Source organism: Rosa chinensis, chromosome 4 (genome assembly GCF_002994745.2).
Source record: "Rosa chinensis cultivar Old Blush chromosome 4, RchiOBHm-V2, whole genome shotgun sequence".
NCBI lineage: Eukaryota > Viridiplantae > Streptophyta > Magnoliopsida > Rosales > Rosaceae > Rosa > Rosa chinensis.
The window spans coordinates 66684303-66699686 of NC_037091.1; the positions used below are offsets into that span (position 1 = coordinate 66684303).

The 15384-nt window shown below is 38.2% G+C and overlaps 1 long non-coding RNA gene across 1 annotated transcript; it reads right to left on the minus strand.

Moving 5' to 3' along the window:
* Positions 1 to 2297: 2297 nt before the first annotated feature.
* Positions 2298 to 13235, minus strand: LOC112195914. Its single transcript, XR_002934845.2, has 3 exons — positions 13181 to 13235; positions 12717 to 12769; positions 2298 to 2362 (listed from the first exon to the last, which is right to left on the minus strand). It is a non-coding gene; the product is annotated as an uncharacterized LOC112195914 (long non-coding RNA).
* Positions 13236 to 15384: the final 2149 nt, after the last annotated feature.

A 15384-nucleotide genomic window follows, 5' to 3' on the forward strand; every position in this document is an offset into this window, starting at 1 on the left:
CGCAGTAGAGAAAAGAGATCGAATGAAAGAAATCCGGCTCGGCAGTAGAGTGAGAGAGCAGAAGTGTAAAGAAAAGGGCTTTAAGACATGGGGGAAGACTTGTTGATAAATAGTTGTAAGACAAATCCCTGCACATAGAAGTCCAGAGTGAGAAGGGGGAAAGCACATGAATGTTAAACAACATACCCTCCAACCCACAACAAAATCCTACACAAACAAAAATCCATCAAGCGAAACATTCAAGATCTACAACACGCAAGCCTAAAGATCGAAACTTTAAAAACACAAGAGAAGAGAAATAAGAAAGTTACCTCGAGCACCCCAAGCTCTAGGCTCAGGCCAACTCCCCTGCTCCATCGAACGCCTTCGATGCCTCGTAGATCCAAATCTAAGTCGTTGTCGGAAAATGCTACAATAGATCTCCCACTCCCTAAGCCAACCTCGAATCACCAAAGCCTCGAGGTTGGTTTAGGCCCAAAAATAACATGACTTTTGAAAGAGGAGAGGACGGAGAGAAAGACGAACAACGAGAGAGAGAGAGAGAGAGAGAGAGAGAGAGAGAGAGAGAGAGAGACAACTCACAAAATTACATGTTAACGAGAGAGAGAGACGGACGGAAAGAGAGAGAATCAGAGAGCAGTCTAGGGTTTTTAGTCGAAGCAAGTGAATATATATCAAAGAGGAGAGGTTTGCTGTCTCGGCACCGCACCATAAAAGTTCTCAAGAACTCAGCCCAAACATAGGAACCCTGCAGCCCAATTATATTATTATTATAATGACTCTGGAACTGTTTTAGTACTTGCATAACCTCTATTCACCCATTAGGCACTGATGTACAGTGGAATCAAAAATTATGTCACTGATGTCAAAGATTGGTGTGATACTGTTTGAGAAAGCCACAAATTATTTTTAGTGTCTATCAAAGAGGTGCTATTGGGGAAATTTCTAGTAGTATAGTCTGGTTATCACCGTCACTCTCTAGGAGTATAATTAACTATGTGGTGAGCATTTCCTTGATCTCCTCATCTCTTTTACTTCTTCAAGCATGAAACCCGAAGTTGAATAATCCATCTCCTCTTGTTTCAAAGCATGAACAAGCAACATACAATCTGTTTCGATCAAACTCTACTCTACTATAGTGTAAATTCTAAGCCAATTTCATACCTTCATAGAGTGCTATAAACTTAGCACTTTAGGTCATGTTCGTATAGTCAATTAATTTGTATTCATTTGTGCATAATTCTTATTGAATTTAAATCCGAAAGTACATGGAAAACAATGAACATTCCAATTATCTTATTATTTTTCACCCTTGAATTTAAATCGATCAATAATTGAGCACGTCTGAATATATAACCAATTGACGATATGAGTATGATTGTTTTATGTCTTGGTAACAATTTTAAGACAGATGAAATTATGTGATTAAATACATAGTACATATGCAGAGCAGGCAACAACTTTTAGTCAAACATATAATGTCAATTAACATGGAATATGATTATCCCCAACTCTAACGGTGAAGGAGATAAAAAGAAAAAATACGTCAACCATTTTGTATAACAACGTACATATGTAGGTATCTGACTAATGTCTAACTAACATTAGATTCATGGGGCCTAATCTCCGATCTCCCACCTCGATTAAGTGATACATACGTTCATATATCATTAGTACAAAAATTGAATCAGACGACGGCTAAAAACTGTCGTCTGATACGGAGCTGACTGTCGTATATCTTGCTGCCGTCTGATAAAATATGATTTAGAGAACCGTCGTCTGAAGAACTCGGCATCCATGTCGACAGCATTAACTATTGTGTGAACGTTACTCAGACAACGGGCAACTTAAAAACCCGTTGTGTGATTGCGATTCAGAAGTCGTTTTTTTTATAACCATGTGATTGTTATTCACACAACAGTTTTTTCATAGCATCCGTGATCTGTTTTGCATTCAGACGACAGTTTTAATTTTGAGGCTATTGTAAATATTGTGTACATATGACAGTTTTGTGTGGTTATTGTTGTACTAAAAAAATGATTCAATGCATTATATATGCTAGAAGCGGAATCAAAAATGACCAAATTAACAGTAACTGATCAATATATAGAAGAAATTGCTATAATCCACATCATGCACCAAAATGGATTGTGCAAAGGTAATCTTTTATCCACAAAAGAAGTACATCTAATAGTACTCTCCTAGCAATATACATCTAGAAATTTACATAAAAGAGTAGCTTTGCAAGTTTTGCTGCTCTTATGGCCTCATTGGAGTCTAGCTTTGGAAGCTTCCAAGCACTAATTCTGTAGGACCTTTTTGCACTTGCTTTCATTTACTTTGCTCTTTGTGCCATGAGAATCTGTAATATCAACACATAAAAACCAAAGTTAGCTTAATAAGCTAATATCCAGTATGCAAGATAGATAAGAAATTGCACATATAGTCAACAGAACATGCAAGCAGACAACAATAAAGCATTAAACCTCAACCAATAGTAATAGATAGTTCTCTGTCTAAGGTAATACAAAACTGATGCTATATAAAACATGAAGCAACAATAAACCAAATTTCTTCCAAGTATAAAAGAAATTTATACTATTTTGGTCCTAAGCTTATATATACGCAAACACAAAACACCTATATTATACTACATATATATATATATATACAAAATACATATATATGTTATATATATTATTAGAGAGCAGAGAACTAATGAAGAGTAGTTAACCCAGTAAATGTTCAGACTTGCAATGAGCACTCATGTTGAGTCATAGTTATCATATGCTAACCATAGTTTTGAAGCTCTAATTAGTACACATACCCATTTGTTCTGATAGATCCTGCTCTAATCAGCAAACATGGTATTTACAGCACCCAAACTTGAAAGATCGAGCTCCAATTCTTGGCTTTCTGATTCAATAGCCTGGGTAACAAACAAAGGAATCATGTTCAGCAACAAATACTCATGCTAAGCCAAGTAAAAAAATGTATCAACGGAATCCGTATCAATGGAAATACCACAGATTTTTCAGTAAGAAATAATAGGGAACCATCTAATGGGTGCAGAAAGATGAAAGGAGAGACAGGGTGTAACGTCCCGAACCTAAATTCACCGGTTTACTAGTCATTGGGACGGTAAACGACCTTTACTTTCACTTTTACTTTCGGTTTAGTACTTTTAGTGGCCCTAAAAGTTGACTTTTTGTTCGGGTCAAAATTTGAGAAAATGTTCTTCATGGAAGTTGTAGAGGACGTTAAACCGAGCGCGTGCATATGTGGTACGTAAAAATCGGAGCTCGTATGCGAAAGTTATAAGCGAAATACAAAATTACTGTTCACGGTTACTGTTCATGGTAAGTTTCTATAAATAGCCGAGTTACTGTGGTAAGTTTCCATTTTTGGAAACTTACCCGGCTGTTTCTCTCTCCTCTCCCCCGATTCCTTCCTCTTCGGCCCGATTGCTTCTTCCTCCGGTTTCTTCCTCCTCCGGCCGACCCAGGACACAATCCGGCCACCCCCAAGCTCGGTTTCTTCCCCTTGTCACGTCTGTGGAGGTATTTCACGACAATTTGGCCGGAGAACCTCGATTTGGAGCGGAGGAAGCTGCGGTGGCAGTTGGGTACTTTTGCCGATTTCCGGCGATTCCGGCCACCTCCGGTCCCCATCTCGCCGTCGAAGGTTCGGTTTTCATCACTGATCATTTCCCCTATGGCCTTGTATCACGATTTGTTGTGTAGATGCCGAATCGACGAATTGAAATTCTAGGGTTCTTGAGGATTTCTGGGTTTTTGTTCATTGATCGATTTCGGCCGTTTTTAATTGTTATTTGGGAATGTTGTAGTTGAGAAGTTGAATCAGTGTGTTGAGAAGGTGCTACTGTCAAATTTTGGTGGCCATCGGAGATGGTGGCGGCGGCGCCGCCACTGTGGGCGGCGGTAGCGGCGGCTAGGGTAGCTTTTTAATTTCAATTTCTGGCTAGTTAAATTCTATAATTATCATAGAGCATATATGTGAAGTTTGGTGAATTTTGGAGGAGTTTGGAATTGTTTGTGAATTGTTGAAGTTTGGAGTTTTGTGGTGGAATTATGGGAAATCCGACGGTCGGATTTCCCTCGTTTTCATTATGGAATATGTAAATTGAGGAATGGGAATTGTGGAAGAGATTTGGGTTGAATTTGAGAAGTATTGGAGATAGGGATTTTCGGATTTCGTTTAAGTTCGTAATTATTTTATCGGATTACCGTTCATGAAAATATAATTGTGTACAGGGCAATGTCGCGAGCTACGGCTAGATGAAGGAACTCGTTTGCGTGGTTGCCCAATAGTACTGTGAGTGGACGTTTGTTTTAAATAAGTGATGCATGCATTTATTTATTAAAGCTTGTTTTATTTTATTAACCTATTTTCCGAGCATATAAAGTTGATTGCGAATTATCTCATGGATTTGCTTTTAAGTAATGATTCTCACGAGTAATTATGATTTATACCGGTTGTGAGTTTCGGTTATTAAGTTGTTATGCTCGGATTCGAAATTATAAATGATGTTGATTTTCGACGAATTGATTTTCGATGTGATTTTCGAGATTTATACTGTTTATATTATCTTTATAATCGTCGATTTGAGATTTCTGAAAGATTTTCGAAATGGGATTTCGATGGAATAAATTCTTGTTTATTTATTCGATTTTTGGCATTGGGAATGCCTCATTGACAATCTACTTATTTCTTTAGCGTGTGGGACACGCTGTTAATTTATACGACTCTTTGAGTATTTCCGGGTGCGGTTGGGAATCGTACCCGTGTTGGCTTTATACGTGGACATGGGGAAGCTTTATTGATTTATCGGTTTTTAACCACCATACCCAGGGTCGTTATATATATATATTATATTACTGGCTAGCCTATTAGTACTCCTCCCTACTTACTATGTGTTCGTAGGCGAGTAGAGGAGAGCATGGGATGCTCTAGAGTGTGGGACACTCCGACCCGAGCCAATAAGGCTCCCTTCTTTTGTATGGTGACACTTCTTCCCCATATTTTATCGTTGCTTGACTAGCGGGGCTAGTCCGATTTTCACTGTAGCCAGCGGGGCTGGTCTTATTTTTCTGAGAAATGAGATTTCGGTTTTACGATATAGTTTTCGAATGTGGTGACTAGCGAGGCTAGTCGATTTATCGTTTTGGAATTCTTGGATTTAAAGCTAAATGTATTTTTCTAATTGTTGCATGCATCGGTTATTAAAGAGAATAAATGTGGGAAAGTATGAAATCCTTTTTCCTTTAAATTGTTTATTTTTGTCCACTCACGCTAACGTTTTTCGTCTACTTTCCCCTGGGCCTTTCGGTTTCTAATGCCCAGTTTGCAGGCGAATTAGTGGAGGTCGGGCGTACATGACATTTGAGGCATAGTTGTCACTACTTCCGCAGTGTAGGATCGCTTGATCCTTTACTCTTCTTTTATATCCCTGTGTATAGTAGTATTGCTCTGCATAACCTTGGGATTAGTATTTTGAGTTTGTGTTTTGTGAAAGTGGAGTTGTTGGTAATTGGGAGCAGGGTGGCTCCAGGAGTATAAGGTTGGTTTGCTTGAAGTGTTTAGTGTGTTTTACAGGTTTTTGGGTAGTCCATTTTAGAGGTGACTCTGCCAAATTTTTGGTAGAGTTATCCCTAACGTGGGCCCCACAGGGCCACCTCGGATTTCAGGGTGAAAGTCGGGGCGGGTCCTGTCAATTTGGTATCAAAGCATTAGGTTGTTAGGTTCTGTAGACTCGTTTCTATTCTGTTACCTTATATACTTGGTGTTGCCCAGTACCTCTCGAGTGATGGCCCGACTGCAGCGGTTCCCCATCGTGTGCTCTTCGGTGCTGTGGTATTCATCAAGTGTGTACGGTACAAAGTTAGTTGGTTTTCTTCTGGTGCTATGCCTCTTGTACGCCGACCTCCTAGGGTTTTCTTTGCGTATTCGATTGGTTAACTATCATGCGCCTATCCCTGGTGATGGTAGAGTAAAACTACTCTACAATTTCGAGTTGTGCCACGAAATGTGATTCGAGGAAAATGTTGTGGTTGTCTTTTCTTTGATGCCAACAAGTTTGTTGGGGCAGGGATTAAGGTGCGGAAATCAGAGTTAGAGTTGTGTTTGAGTGTTTGAGACGAGCGACAATAGCTTTGGGCTGTCTCTAGATGATATGATTGCTTCGGAAATCAGGATTGTGGGTGGAAATGGACTTGGTAATAATGGTGGTTCTGACTTTGAACCAAGTTTCGGGAAAGATGTTTTGTGATGTGATTGGTTGTTAAGTAGCATTTGAAATATTATTGGAAATTTTTGGTGGTTCTTTGGGAACCTCAGTGTTGGAAACCATTTATAGAGAAAATTAAATAATTATTCTGGGTTGTTATGTCTAGAGGTTGTGTTTTCAAGTGGCTATGGTCACTGATGTTGGTAAGTGAGAAGTGATAATAGTAAATGAGACTTGTAAGTAGAATGAGATTTTTTAACAATTGTCGATTTGGGTCGTTGACCTAACCAAGGTGTATGAGCATAGTTTTGCTCGGAATAAAAGAGATTGATTTTTGATACCATGACTTATAGTTTTGTCTACCTGAGTCTTGGATGGTAGCGAGTAGGGAGATTAACAAGAATGGGCTTTTACAGTTGATATGTGCTTGAAGTGCAAGAATCGGAAGAATGCTTAAGGTTTTATAATAGAGTTACGACTTTGGTCGGAAAATAATTGGGAGAGTTGGAATCAACTCTTCGTATGTGGTATTATTCAAACGGATTCCTTTGTTTATCCATTTATGAGTGAAACGGTTGTACGTAATCTGGGGAATAGTGATAGTGACATAGTTCGGTGTTCTTAGAAGTTCAAACGGAATTACTTTGTGATACGGAATCTGATTTGAGTTTTAAATCGCGGAGCCTTGAAGGTTGAATTGTGATAGACTCTTAGTGGAAGTTTGCCGGACGAATGGGTTGTGATATTATATTAGTGGATGGTGGAATAACTTAAAGGAAATAAGTTTTCTGTTGGCTCTGGAAATATTTTAAGTTAAGGCTTGACCAAGACTCTTGTTATCTTGGGTGGAAGGTATTGTAGTCTGTTTTAAGTGATGTACTTCAGTGATGATTACTTTGAGGAAATTGGATCATTATTGTGGTGGGACCACGTTCGGATCCGGATATCGCTTGGTGTGCTACAAGATGTTGGACGGGTGTCCTATGAATTATATAAAGGAAAGATCTTGTGAATTGTGTTAGCTACCTTGGGGGATTGATTATTGCTTGAATCGATTATGTGTAAGGGATTTCTTTGGAGGAATTGAGCGAACTTTGCCACCCTGGTGACCTTTAATTGGAAATGTATAGGAAGTTGTTGGTATGAGTGAAATCCGGTCACTACTTATCTAAAGTTAAGACAACTTGAACAGGAAGTAGGAGGTGAGTTGAAATAAATTGATTGGGCTTATGTTCTATCAAGGGTTCAATAGATATTTAAGTACTAATTGTTGAGCTACTATGGTTATGTTATTGAATTAATTCTTGGTGAAAAGATTTGGAAAGTTTTTGGTACAATTTTGGTTAGCACAAGAAAGTCATTGAGATCCTTGTTGTAACTAAAATTTTAGAAGTCAAGTGTCGATTGAGGAGTGGATTTGTGGTTATCTTATCCTCTTTTTGGTAAGGGCAATTGTTGTTTATCAGTTTTGGCCTTAAGTTAAATAAAAGGAGTTGGCTATATTCTAGTACTTGCAAGTTCAACGTTGTTTGACATGACTGATTTTTGGTGATTCTTGTACCATCAGATAATGAACTTCTTTGATATCTCATTTTCTTGTCTTGGGAATTAGATTTTCGTTTCTGGGGTACGCAAAATGTTATTTGTTTAATTAAGTGACTTTGAGCTTTTCTATTTGGGCTCTTGTTCGACTTTCTCTCCAGGTTGTTTTGAGCAAGAGAGTTTTGCGAATTTTTTTTTTTTTTTTTTTTTTTTTTTTTTTTTTGCTTAGCAGTGGCTAAGAGTTTTCGTTAATGCTTGAGGGCATATCTATATGTTTAGAACTGTTGAGTAAATAAGGGATGCTGTGAATTTTGTTGGGATTGTTGCCTCTGACCAGATTTCAGCTTGAGGATTTTTCCTTTCTAAATGTTGAATTCTTTTCCTGTTGGTCAAGATTTGGATCAGATTCGGAGAAATTTCTAGTGTTGTTGGATAGTCCATTAGTGGTATGTGTTCATTAGAGGATTTGACACATACAGAATTTAGAACTTTTCTATAATGTCATACCTGAAGTAGAATTGTTATGAGGTGATGTCGGACAGATGGTTGGAAATGTTCTACTTGGAACAGGTGGAGCAGTTATGAGAGAGAGTTTTTCTAGTTATCTAAGGATACTATTTTATTTAAGTTTGATCAGAATTCCAGTCAAGTATCTTTATACAGATTGTGGTGTTTTTGGTTGTGAGAATTACATTGGCATATGAAGTAGAATTATCAATTGTGGCATTAGAGGACAGTGAGAACGAAATGAATTTAATCAGATTTCTGACATATGATTATTAAAGAAGTGTATCCTTTGTTAAGAACAATTTTAGTGATGCATCTCCTCCTGGATTTGAGTTTTTGGGCTGGAGTAGAGTGAGTAGTAATGGTTTTTGCTTTGCACCGAGTTTCGAACGACTGGGTACTCGTTGCGTACCGTAAGTACTATCATGTGAGGAATTTTAGCAGTTTTGATTGGGGACGTTGGTAATTAGTAGATTCCTTGAAACACATTGAGTCAGAAAAGTTTTCCACCACATTATTTTTATAAGAAGTTTTCAAGAGACAATGTTAGTTAACCAGTTTGAGATACTATAGGTGTGGCCAGCAGGGCAACTATCAATTGAGTTTTCGTAGTCGACTTGGAACATAAATTCAAGGCTGGATCAATGATTTTTAGTCAGGTATCAGGGTAACGCAGTGGATGTGTAGTGGCCCCATAACTACATGATTAAGAACTTATAGGTTGTTCGAAGCTACCTTTGTTATATTTGACAATTGTGGGATCTTTATGTAAATGATATTTGATCAATAATCTGTGCACAACAGGCAAAAGAGGAAGTGTTGTTTTGGGGTAGCTAAGTTAATTGTTTTGTACTTGTTGGTTAACAGTGACTATTTTGTGGCATATTAGTAGCGGTTGGGTTACCCCCATGAACGCACGTACGAAGGGAAAGGTATTAAGTATGGAATTGATATACTATCACAATATTATTGGAGAACGGGGTGGATCTTCACTGTGTGACGTAATTGAAGAGGTTACGAATGCTACTATTTCGATCGAATGGTTAGTGATGTCAATACCTCGTGCTATCTGAACTATAAGCATGTTTTGATTTGCTTGAGTAGTTGGAATTATAGTAAAATCTTTGGGGTTGTCAAAGTAGTTGACTTGTGATTGTAAGAGAAAAATTTGACCAAGGATAAGTCGACAAGCTTCAAGGTTTTGGAAACATTGGATGAGATATTGTTTTGATTAGTCTTTTGGGAGACTATGAAAAGAAGTTCATTCTGGTTGTGGGTTATATCGTTATTTCCACATCTTGGTTTTCTTGACGGGCGAGACGATTATTCCTTATGCAGTATTCAAGATTACAGTGACTGGTCATATTTCTACTTGAGGACTGTTCCTTTTTATATGTCGATTCCCTTATTTTATTTGGCCACCTCTTGGACTAGATCTAAAGTTAGTTTCTGCATGAGTTAAGCAGACTTGCATATCGATCGTGCGATATCATCCCCACTTTGTTATGATCCGAGTACTACCTTCGTTGAGGATGTTGTATTGCAGATTAGTACGTGTGTGCTACCTCTACTTTAACAGTATGAAATTTCGAGGACGAAATTATTATAAGGAGGGGAGATTGTAACGTCCCGAACCTAAATTCACCGGTTTACTAGTCATTGGGACGGTAAACGACCTTTACTTTCACTTTTACTTTCGGTTTAGTACTTTTAGTGGCCCTAAAAGTTGACTTTTTGTTCGGGTCAAAATTTGAGAAAATGTTCTTCATGGAAGTTGTAGAGGACGTTAAACCGAGCGCGTGCATATGTGGTACGTAAAAATCGGAGCTCGTATGCGAAAGTTATAAGCGAAATACAAAATTACTGTTCACGGTTACTGTTCATGGTAAGTTTCTATAAATAGCCGAGTTACTGTGGTAAGTTTCCATTTTTGGAAACTTACCCGGCTGTTTCTCTCTCCTCTCCCCCGATTCCTTCCTCTTCGGCCCGATTGCTTCTTCCTCCGGTTTCTTCCTCCTCCGGCCGACCCAGGACACAATCCGGCCACCCCCAAGCTCGGTTTCTTCCCCTTGTCACGTCTGTGGAGGTATTTCACGACAATTTGGCCGGAGAACCTCGATTTGGAGCGGAGGAAGCTGCGGTGGCAGTTGGGTACTTTTGCCGATTTCCGGCGATTCCGGCCACCTCCGGTCCCCATCTCGCCGTCGAAGGTTCGGTTTTCATCACTGATCATTTCCCCTATGGCCTTGTATCACGATTTGTTGTGTAGATGCCGAATCGACGAATTGAAATTCTAGGGTTCTTGAGGATTTCTGGGTTTTTGTTCATTGATCGATTTCGGCCGTTTTTAATTGTTATTTGGGAATGTTGTAGTTGAGAAGTTGAATCAGTGTGTTGAGAAGGTGCTACTGTCAAATTTTGGTGGCCATCGGAGATGGTGGCGGCGGCGCCGCCACTGTGGGCGGCGGTAGCGGCGGCTAGGGTAGCTTTTTAATTTCAATTTCTGGCTAGTTAAATTCTATAATTATCATAGAGCATATATGTGAAGTTTGGTGAATTTTGGAGGAGTTTGGAATTGTTTGTGAATTGTTGAAGTTTGGAGTTTTGTGGTGGAATTATGGGAAATCCGACGGTCGGATTTCCCTCGTTTTCATTATGGAATATGTAAATTGAGGAATGGGAATTGTGGAAGAGATTTGGGTTGAATTTGAGAAGTATTGGAGATAGGGATTTTCGGATTTCGTTTAAGTTCGTAATTATTTTATCGGATTACCGTTCATGAAAATATAATTGTGTACAGGGCAATGTCGCGAGCTACGGCTAGATGAAGGAACTCGTTTGCGTGGTTGCCCAATAGTACTGTGAGTGGACGTTTGTTTTAAATAAGTGATGCATGCATTTATTTATTAAAGCTTGTTTTATTTTATTAACCTATTTTCCGAGCATATAAAGTTGATTGCGAATTATCTCATGGATTTGCTTTTAAGTAATGATTCTCACGAGTAATTATGATTTATACCGGTTGTGAGTTTCGGTTATTAAGTTGTTATGCTCGGATTCGAAATTATAAATGATGTTGATTTTCGACGAATTGATTTTCGATGTGATTTTCGAGATTTATACTGTTTATATTATCTTTATAATCGTCGATTTGAGATTTCTGAAAGATTTTCGAAATGGGATTTCGATGGAATAAATTCTTGTTTATTTATTCGATTTTTGGCATTGGGAATGCCTCATTGACAATCTACTTATTTCTTTAGCGTGTGGGACACGCTGTTAATTTATACGACTCTTTGAGTATTTCCGGGTGCGGTTGGGAATCGTACCCGTGTTGGCTTTATACGTGGACATGGGGAAGCTTTATTGATTTATCGGTTTTTAACCACCATACCCAGGGTCGTTATATATATATATTATATTACTGGCTAGCCTATTAGTACTCCTCCCTACTTACTATGTGTTCGTAGGCGAGTAGAGGAGAGCATGGGATGCTCTAGAGTGTGGGACACTCCGACCCGAGCCAATAAGGCTCCCTTCTTTTGTATGGTGACACTTCTTCCCCATATTTTATCGTTGCTTGACTAGCGGGGCTAGTCCGATTTTCACTGTAGCCAGCGGGGCTGGTCTTATTTTTCTGAGAAATGAGATTTCGGTTTTACGATATAGTTTTCGAATGTGGTGACTAGCGAGGCTAGTCGATTTATCGTTTTGGAATTCTTGGATTTAAAGCTAAATGTATTTTTCTAATTGTTGCATGCATCGGTTATTAAAGAGAATAAATGTGGGAAAGTATGAAATCCTTTTTCCTTTAAATTGTTTATTTTTGTCCACTCACGCTAACGTTTTTCGTCTACTTTCCCCTGGGCCTTTCGGTTTCTAATGCCCAGTTTGCAGGCGAATTAGTGGAGGTCGGGCGTACATGACATTTGAGGCATAGTTGTCACTACTTCCGCAGTGTAGGATCGCTTGATCCTTTACTCTTCTTTTATATCCCTGTGTATAGTAGTATTGCTCTGCATAACCTTGGGATTAGTATTTTGAGTTTGTGTTTTGTGAAAGTGGAGTTGTTGGTAATTGGGAGCAGGGTGGCTCCAGGAGTATAAGGTTGGTTTGCTTGAAGTGTTTAGTGTGTTTTACAGGTTTTTGGGTAGTCCATTTTAGAGGTGACTCTGCCAAATTTTTGGTAGAGTTATCCCTAACGTGGGCCCCACAGGGCCACCTCGGATTTCAGGGTGAAAGTCGGGGCGGGTCCTGTCACAGGGATAGCAGTTTCAGAAAGGTAGCTAATGTAGACAATTTAACACAACTATCAAAGAACTTGAAAAGTGTCAACCATGAGATGCAGAACACAATAATGAAGAATACCTGCTGGATATTTTCATCACATAAATACCTAGTATAAAGTTGAAGTGATCACCTCATAAAGCCTCTGAAGGGTAAATGGAGGACCTTCGGTAAAACCATGAAGAGCTGCAATGAAGACACATACTATAAACAATTCCCATAAAAACAAAAGTAACTGAAATTCTATGAAACTATAAATTCCATAACAACATAAACTAAACTAGCTTACAGGAAAGAAAATATAAACTAAACTAAAAGAGAGATGCAGCTTCACATCTTCCACTGTGAATGATGATCCTTCTAGTCATCCAGTGTTTAGAAAGCACATATTTGATTATCAGTCAACCCAAAAACCCCCAACAGTTAGTACCATCCAACCCATTTTCATACAAACCCAGAATGGCCTAGACTGTAAGTACATGAGATAGTGTACGGTGTAAAGAGCACACGGCTCTTAAGGAATAACAAAAGGAAGCAACAAATATAAAGGCATAGTAATAGAGTGGATCTCCTATATGATCAGGTGAATGAGAATACCTTCATCCAACCTCTTCACCAGTTCTAGGTAGGTTTCTCCTAAAGTAGTAATTTGTTACTCACTAGTCTTTTCTACATCAGGATACTCTGACAGAATCTTCATAAATCAGGCAATCAGGAAGAGAAGAAATAGAATCATTCATTGTGCACGTGTGTTCATGAATATATGTGACAACCATAAATACTAGAAGACCCACGTACCTGCTTCAGCTGAAAGGATAGCATGTTCTTTAATTTGTCCCAATCATGCCTGTAAGATGTACATAACAAGAAAGTTAACAACCAAGCAAAAACAAATATTTGTTTTCCATACATCTTAGCTGGAGCAACAAATTAAAGACACATGCATGCACCTAGAATAATGCATCAGTATGACAAACAAAAAGGAGGGAAACTTCACGGAACCAAGAGAATAGAACAATAAGATCATATACCTGTTTCAATAAGAGAGCTGCAGTAATAGCACCACCCAGACAACCACCAGTTTTGACCATATCAGCTACTTCTGATTTCATTGATTCCCAATAACTCCTCCATTGGCATTCTCCAAATCTTCCTAGTAAGTCATCAAGCAACAAACAACATCATATCAATTGCACTTAAAACCCCCATATATTTCCCTTGCCAACCAAACTTTTTAGGACCATTGGAAATCCACAATTTAGTTTTACAGATGATTTTTTACTTTTTACAAACAGGTAAGTACATGCCTCAATGAATAAAGTTTCTAAACAATGTTTCTGAACAAAGTATAATGTAAAGACTAACCTTTGTTTCTGAACAAAGTTTCTGATTTAAGTATTAAGGGTTTAGTTAATTGGTTGGCTTCGATGAATAAAAATATCTTTCATATGTCTTCTGACTTAGCAAGAGATGTCATCTAACTTTTGTTAATTTAGGCTCACTTGCTAAAATTGCAATTTAATTCTAAATATCTAACATCACCTCAAGACTGTAAAGGTTTGTTTCTATGTGTCGGATGAAGCGCAATACACAATAAAACTCACAGCTTCACTTAATGTTTTCCCTACAATAACACACTACAAAAAGACAGAAACCATATTAAGATAAATAAAGCATACTTATTGTATCAGTTGAGGTATCAGGACACTGATCATGTTTGTTATCATTATTTGCGAGGCCAATACTGTCTTCTTTATCTCTCAAAACAAACCCAAGAGTCAAATTTCTTTGTTTCTCCAATCGGTTCAATATACACTCGATTTCAGTATCAACCTCAGTTGTTGCAGCTTCTCTACACACATAGGAAATAAGTGAGATGATTCACCATCCCAAAGATAGAATTAATGGTTGATTCAATCATTTAAAAACAATATGATCAAGGAGAAGTGGGTATCTTGTCCCATGCATTTATACCTATCCATTTTAGTTGACACAATAATTTTTCTCATTGAAAAGAACAAGGAAAAAACAGAGACAATCAAGACTTGAGTGCTTATAAGGTCAACACTATTGTTGCAATAACAATCCAAATTGGAGCAAAACATCAATACATAACATGGCCAATAATAGCTGCAACTTATCTTCCACATATGCAATTTAAAGTTTACTAGCAACTTGAAATATATAAGAGTACTTTCATAGTTCAAACCGGAACGTACATGCCAAACTCACCAAGTAAATGAGCAAGTTGTGAAGTTTGACTACTAACATACACTAAACAAAAAAGGAAAGTGTAAGCATGGTAGAAGGAAACAAAACGAGCAAGTTGTGAGGTTGTGATGTTGACTGTCGATGGATATGCATTCAAGAAAGAAAAAGGCAAATTATGATGAAATGAAAAGATTGAAATTCTAAAATTTAAAAATCAATCAAGATCACTATATCTTGTCAAATGGATCTCAATACTGGCAAAGAAATGCATAATGTTTGGTCTAGCAAATTCCAGAACAATGTTTCCTTTTTACCACACAAGGAAACATGTGCTATAGATATGTTAAAAGAGGAGGATACCAAATCCAGTTGCTTACCTTAGTTCCATAAACAAGGCCACCTCCGACAGAAGGATGAAAACAAGCTACGTTGACCTCATCTTCTGCACTAGGGAGAATTCTCACAAGTTCCATCGCCGTTGACCCCATTCCTTTCCTTTTTAGCCATTTCATCACCATGTGATCCAAATTTTATGGGCTCATTATGGCCTGACCCTTCTTCCAGTTTCCCATTTTCCTTGGCGGAATTCT